The sequence below is a fragment of the Phoxinus phoxinus genome (genome assembly GCF_949152265.1).
Source record: "Phoxinus phoxinus genome assembly, chromosome: 3".
NCBI lineage: Eukaryota > Metazoa > Chordata > Actinopteri > Cypriniformes > Leuciscidae > Phoxinus > Phoxinus phoxinus.
The window spans coordinates 8,731,039-8,737,693 of record NC_136878.1 but is presented as its reverse complement, the minus strand read 5'-3'; the positions used below and the strand labels follow the sequence as shown (position 1 = coordinate 8,737,693).

Here is a 6,655-nt window from a genome sequence, read left to right as displayed (position 1 = left end):
TAACCGTTCCTTACCTGCCAGTCATACGCTATAGTGACAGTTATGTATAAATGATCGATTATGACATAATCATCATCCTTTTTTTATATACAACCAGTTTGGGCTCACCTTGGGCCTTGAAGATCTTTTAATGGCTTGTATTGATTTCATGACATTGGGAAACTGGTAGCTATACATCAGAAATGCAGAAATGTATTTTTTATATATATATATATATATAATTTGTTAGAAAGTGTCCAGCTTTGCTCAGTTCATTGCTTTCAGGTGTCAGTAGATTAATGACAAAAAATAAAGCTTATTTTTATATAAATATTTTCTCAACAAACTCACAAAGAAATTAGATTTGCCAAGTGTTTGTGGGGTAAGAATGCTTATTAAAAATATTTGCGATGCTAATTAAGAATATAATTCACATAAGAACATTATTCACATAATTCACATTAGAATTATGTTCTAATTAAGAACATAATTCATCATAATTCATTAAGGTCTACCCTCTCTGACAGTGCACAGAGAATAAAAACTGAATCCCTGATATAAAGACCCTGATAAACTGAATGAGAATTTGCATCAGTGTCTGGCATAATTTTAAAATAGAGCTCTCTACTACAACAACAACAACAACAACAACATATATTGTTGCAATTAGCTATATGCAGCTTAAAATTTTGCATACAAATAACTTTTTAGATTTAAGAGATTTAACTTGTTGAAAACTTAAACTTTGACTAAGTTTAGTTAACTAATCTTAAAATGTTATGGCATTAGAAGATTTGTATGCTACTTGTTTTGGCTTTACAGAGTAAATTTACATAATAAAGTATTATGATCTAGTAGTATTTTTCGACCACAAATTGGGAGCAAAACTCTGACGTGTCTAAATACAGTGTAAAACCCTAATTTGTATGATATTGTAATGTTCTAGCAATAAATATTCAATAAAAAAACTCTTTAGGAAATAAAATCAATCAGAATGAGTAACAAGGTTGCAGTTAGACTGATTTACTTTTAACCCTCTGGTGCTGCACATGTGGCGCTAAAAAATGTCAGAAAAATAAAAAGATGGAACTTTTTTCTTTTTTTTTGTGTATGAATCCCTCAATTGCCCTCAGTGTGAAAAGATGAATCTCAAAATCATAGTCACTGTTGAAAAGGGTTCAAATATGCAGAGGTATAAAACTGAATGTGCAGGACCTGGAGGACCCTCTGACAACTTAATCAGGACAGCCTACTAAAAAACATGATTCCTCTCATTTATTTAGATATTATTAAAATCTTATGAGCAGAACTGTAAAAGTGAAAAACTGTATGTCTATTGCTAATTATGGTCCGTTAAAATGTAAGATGTCAATTTCTTCTGTTGAGTGTCTTTCTCTTTGTGTAAATAGATTTAATATGCGTAATCATTGTTTCACTGTGACGGGTTGAGTCCTTTAAAATCTGGTTACACTGTGGATGTGTCTTTGGCCGGGGGAAAAAGTTTTGTTTTGTGATTGTGTTTGAGAATTCACAAATATTACGTTCTGTATAAACCAGATCAAAAATCTACCTTTTATGGCCTATCCGACCTAAATGCATGTAGTTATTATTTGTATACGGTGATCTGAACAAAAGGATTACATTTCCAATTTTAGCAAATTATAGTGCAGAACATTAGTCCTAAAGATAAAATTGGATTTGAAAAACAAAACTGAATTGGGTGCAGTGACTAAAGCCCTGTCATGTAGCTTGGGTCATGGGTTATTTTATGGCATAGCATACAACATAGGCTTACCGTGAATGTATACTGTGCACATTATGTGACGAGTTAACCAAGCACAGAAAAAGCAAAATACAGTCTTCTAAACTGATAAATGAATGCCAGGTTTGTTCACCATTAAGAATTGAGAATGCCTTTTCAATTCCATTTTACTTTCTGAATTTGAAGGTTGTAAACAGGATGCGGTTGCAATTTGAATATAAAGATGTAGAATTGAAATGACTAAGTAAAGCAAAATTATTCAGGCATTGAATGTTGGCTTGAATTCAATTCTGAATTTTGCTCAAACCTGCTGGATGCACTACATGTTATATAGTGATTAGGTCATCACCAATAATAGGACACCAATGTAGCATACTACTGGTTGAAAAGTTTATTGTGGAATAATGCCTAATGTTCCACTTCCTTTTGTTAATAATAAAACAGTATAGGCAACATACAGTGCACACTGCTCAGTATTCAGTAAGAAGTAAGCTAGCATTCTGTTTCAAGCCATGCTCTTTCCCTCATGTTTACATGACGGAGGAAATATCGTTTGCTAAAAGCACAAGTGCTCACCATTAAATGGAAATAGTCCATGGAAATGTAAAAACTCAGCAAATGTTGTTGATGTTAATTACTATTAGCTTGTGGCTAATCTGCCTGATGTTGTTGTGCTGTAAGGCTTATAAAAAATGTCTAGTGGCTATGCAATCAGTTTTCTTTGTGAGGTTTCACTGAGCCGAATTTCAGCCATGCAGTGCTAAAAATGTGTGATATGATTATTTTAGTGTTTATAGCATTTCATTTTTGGTGAAGAAATGTGTTCTCGTAGTCTAAAAATGTCTGAATATGTGTAAAGCAGCAAGGTCAGTAAAGAGCTTTTACAGCAGTGTTTCAGTAAAAGCAAAACAATCTGCTTACTTTTCAAGAGAACTATAACCCCATGAGGGTTTCGATTGAGACTATTAGAGAATTGGTCAATAAATGCCATAAATGCTGCTGTTCGAAATTTATCAGTTGATGGATTCAATTCAGTGACTGAACATTTTTGTAATCCACAACCTATGACATAGTGTTTCTTTTTATTTATTTTCTGTTGTTAATCTGCCAATTGTTGCACTGTACAATCTGTCATGAAACAAATTTATATTTTAAATAGCAATTTGTAGTCTTGTTGCTTTGCCCCTGGCTTACTTTGAAAATAAAGGAGAGAATGTCTCATAAACGTTTGAAGCTCATTTGTTATTGAAAAATACTAATTAAACATGGCTTTTTTAGCCTGCACTCACAATAGCAAATGTGTTGAAAAACATGACAGCTTAAACCATGACAGAATTTATTTACTCTTTCTGTTTAAACGTATACCGTGTGTAATGTAGTGTACAGACAGCAGGGTCCCATTATGTTTTCAGAGCCCCTCTGAATTACAGGGTCCAGTTTTCAAGGGTTCTCACTCAGAGGGGTACAAACACCACATGCTGTTAAAACAAGCACTTCTACCTTACTCTCCCTTCAGTCTATAGCTAGTCTATTCATTACTCCAATCATTCTAAATGAACCATTATTAGTCAAACTGTTTCAGGAACTTAAGCTGTGAGCACGAATGGTAATGAAAGCTCTGAAATTACTTCTTTAAATCGCCAACACCCAGAAGACTGTAGCTATTTTGGAGGTGTTTTTTATTCTTTTTTTTTTTAAACAATGGTTTGAAAGTAAAATGTAGTACTGAATTAGGTAAATATATCTAGATTGATTGTCCATTGTTTTCCTTGATTCATAATCAAATATACATAAATACTTTCTTATATTCTAAAAGTGCACATTACTTAGCGTTAGCTTTAAAATGATTGTCCAGTGGCCATCTATGCAGTCCTTAGTGCATGAAATGCTGCTCAGAATACTCACATTCAAAGACTAGACCTCTGATCTTCACAGCTTTCACTCCAGCACCATGTGTGCTTTCTGACAACAGCCATGCAGTACAATGCAACAATGCTCTTTTCCCCTCTAAACCATCAGTCAAGGTCGGAGTCTGTGGACAGAGTGGACACACAAAGAAAAATGTTTTATAAATTGAATTTTTACATTAAATAAATTAGAGTTATTACACATTGTTGAAAAAAACATATATATAATTTTTATATAAGGGGGTCTCTGTGCTGGAAAAGGTTGACCACCCCTGCTCTAATCTAATCTCCATCTCAGAAAATAACCTTAGGGACGCATTACAGACGATCTTATCTTTTAATCGCATAGCAATTTAGTTAGGATCTTTAAATGTTCTGTTTAACTTGTCAGATCTGAAATGAAGGCTTATGATAAGGCATTTATTTAATACGCCCCCCAGGTCCTAAATTAACCAATCTAATCTCGTCTTGATTTGGTGAGCATGAGAAAAATTCACAGAAATGGTCTACTTAAAGCTACACTGTGTCATTTTTAAAGTTGATTCTTAGCAAAAACCACTTTGTTCTTTCAAAATTATATGTGCTCATTAATGTATAATTACTTCTACCAACCAATCAAGTGTTCTCGTAGAATCTGCCATTTATAATACATACGGGAACTGCTCGAATGGCGGATGCCAGGTTGCCCCTCCATCTTGAAAATACATTAGCCAAAGAGGGACATACCTGGAAATTCAAGCTTTGCCTTTCGCGCTTTTACACTCAGTGGCACCGTGATGAATGTGAGGGAGAGATTACTCGCGACTGCCGGCAGATTTGAAATAATACGGCCACCATAGGAGTTAAAACGCCCTCGTAATGGGAGGGGCTAGAAAGTAATATTCAGTTGGTAGTCATATACAATTTCACCGCTAGATGGGAGTAATTCCTACACAGTGTAGCTTTAAAGCTGCAGTCCGTAGTTTTTCCTCTTTGTCACCATCTCTGTTCAAAATCTCCAATTGCAGTTATTTGCGGAATTATCAACTTAACGTGGTTGTGCCTCGGCACGGCACAGCGCAGATGAACCCAAAGTTTTGAGGAGAATGTACGGCTGTCAGTCACCGCGCCGTTGTGGATACTGTCATTCAGAATCACAGATTCTACTTTTTGGAAGTATGACCAACATAAGAATTTTCTCCGGAAAATGTCATCTGAACAAGCAAGTAACATCCACTTTTGTTCTGATCAACTAAGGGGAAAAAAGCATTGCAGTAAATCGTGCTGATTAAATCTAACGATCGCTTATCATATCACGTCAAACCGTGCAAATTATACGTTGCTCTCAAATGTTAAAGGGATGGTTCGGAGTAATTTCAACCTAGGGTCCTTTGCACCACGACCTCGAGCCAAACATACCCCCCCCCCAGAAGCTTTTTTTTCTCTTGGTCGAACATTATTACAGTTAGAGCTTATTTAGAGATATCAGCCGAATGGCTTAGTGCAGGCGCTAATGGATCCTAGGTGTATCTCGTAAATTACCCCACTAATAATGCCCGGAATGGTACCAAACTTCTACAGTAGTATAAATAGGTTGTGTACTCATAAAACAAGGCACTGGAAAGTTTGTAAGTTGGCCTACATCAGGAGTTTATTTAAATAACACTTGCCTGATGGCTTATGCTACCGCTAACCCGGACGTCGAGGTCAATTCCGTGATTTGGGAAAAGCCCGTATTATTACAAGCTTAACGTTTTGAATAGTTTTGAACACCGGCTAGTTATGTACTTGCTCAAAAAATTATTTTGGTTAATTTTTAACCCAAAAAAGTTACGGACTGCAGCTTAAATTGTTTTGTTTTTATGAAGTGATGAATTTGCACTACGAGTTTGATTGATGTGCAAACTTTGGCGTCGCCAACAAAAGTAAAAAATTTAATTAAACTATTATGTTAAATTCTCTCCTTTGTAATATTTGATATGTACATTTATTTAGCTATCCTGTAAAAATGCACAAAAAAAAAAAAAAAACTTCTTAAAACTTAACTAACTTAATAAAAATATGACACATTTACTCCCAGTTAAATAGATCGATTTGAACTTAAACTAGGGTAGTTTTACAGATTTTCATCTTAATTCAATGAGATCACACCAATTTCAGTTGATGTATTCTGTGAGTGTTCCCTGAGCATAATTCACTCTTGTTGATCCAACCACTGCTGTCACTGGTCAAATTGTCACTGAGCCCTATGCAGAGTTGGCCGAACCTGATTTCTCCAAGTACAACATGTTCCTGGATAAACATCTTTGTTGATCCTGGAACAAAATTCCAAACAACCAATCAGATTGGTCTGAAATCTTCTGAAAGTGATTGGCAACACTTGACCCATTAATACTAACACTTAGCCTGTATCTATTTTTAAAAAAAATAATAAAAAAAACACTTGCTACGTGTAGGTGCTGGACTAACTAGGACTTGTCACAACACTTGCATATTGTTGCCCTATTGTTGGCTTGATTGCTTTTCATTGCTCTCCTCATTTGCAAGTCACTTTGGATAAAAGCGTCTGCTAAACGATTAAATGTAAATGTAAATAGCACTTATTTTCAAAATTTACTCTCCTAATCCAGCCATATGCATAGGAACTAGAAATTCACTGCTCGGTTTCATTTACTGCAACAAAAAGGATTTATGCTGTATCAATACAAATGGATTAAGCTAACTTGACATTTTACAAATTTAATTTAATTTGATGTAATACAATTGAGTGCAAATGACAATTAACAAAAAAAAAAGTGTTTCTTTAGCTCATTTTAATTAACTAAACCGATCAACCAGCAAAAATCTTTTTTTCTTCTTTTTTTCTTTCTTTTTTTCTTCAAAAATCTGCATAGTTGTTTCCTGTTGTCCACATACTTTGGGGTCAACTTGGACCCAGTGCCCTATATTGCAAACAACTTACATCTCACAAAGTTTAATGCAAAGTTTAGGATTGTGATTTTCCTCTTGCACCCCATCTTCTCCAACA

At 34.8% G+C, this 6,655-nt stretch overlaps 1 long non-coding RNA gene across 1 annotated transcript in view; it reads right to left on the bottom strand.

The window, feature by feature from the left end:
* Nucleotides 1-3,642: 3,642 nt before the first annotated feature.
* Nucleotides 3,643-6,655, bottom strand: part of LOC306995702 — a 43,739-nt gene continuing 40,726 nt past the window's right edge. The window contains exon 3 of the long non-coding RNA XR_013796915.1: nucleotides 3,643-3,773. This is a non-coding gene — a long non-coding RNA (uncharacterized lncRNA). The remainder of the gene's footprint in view (nucleotides 3,774-6,655) is intronic.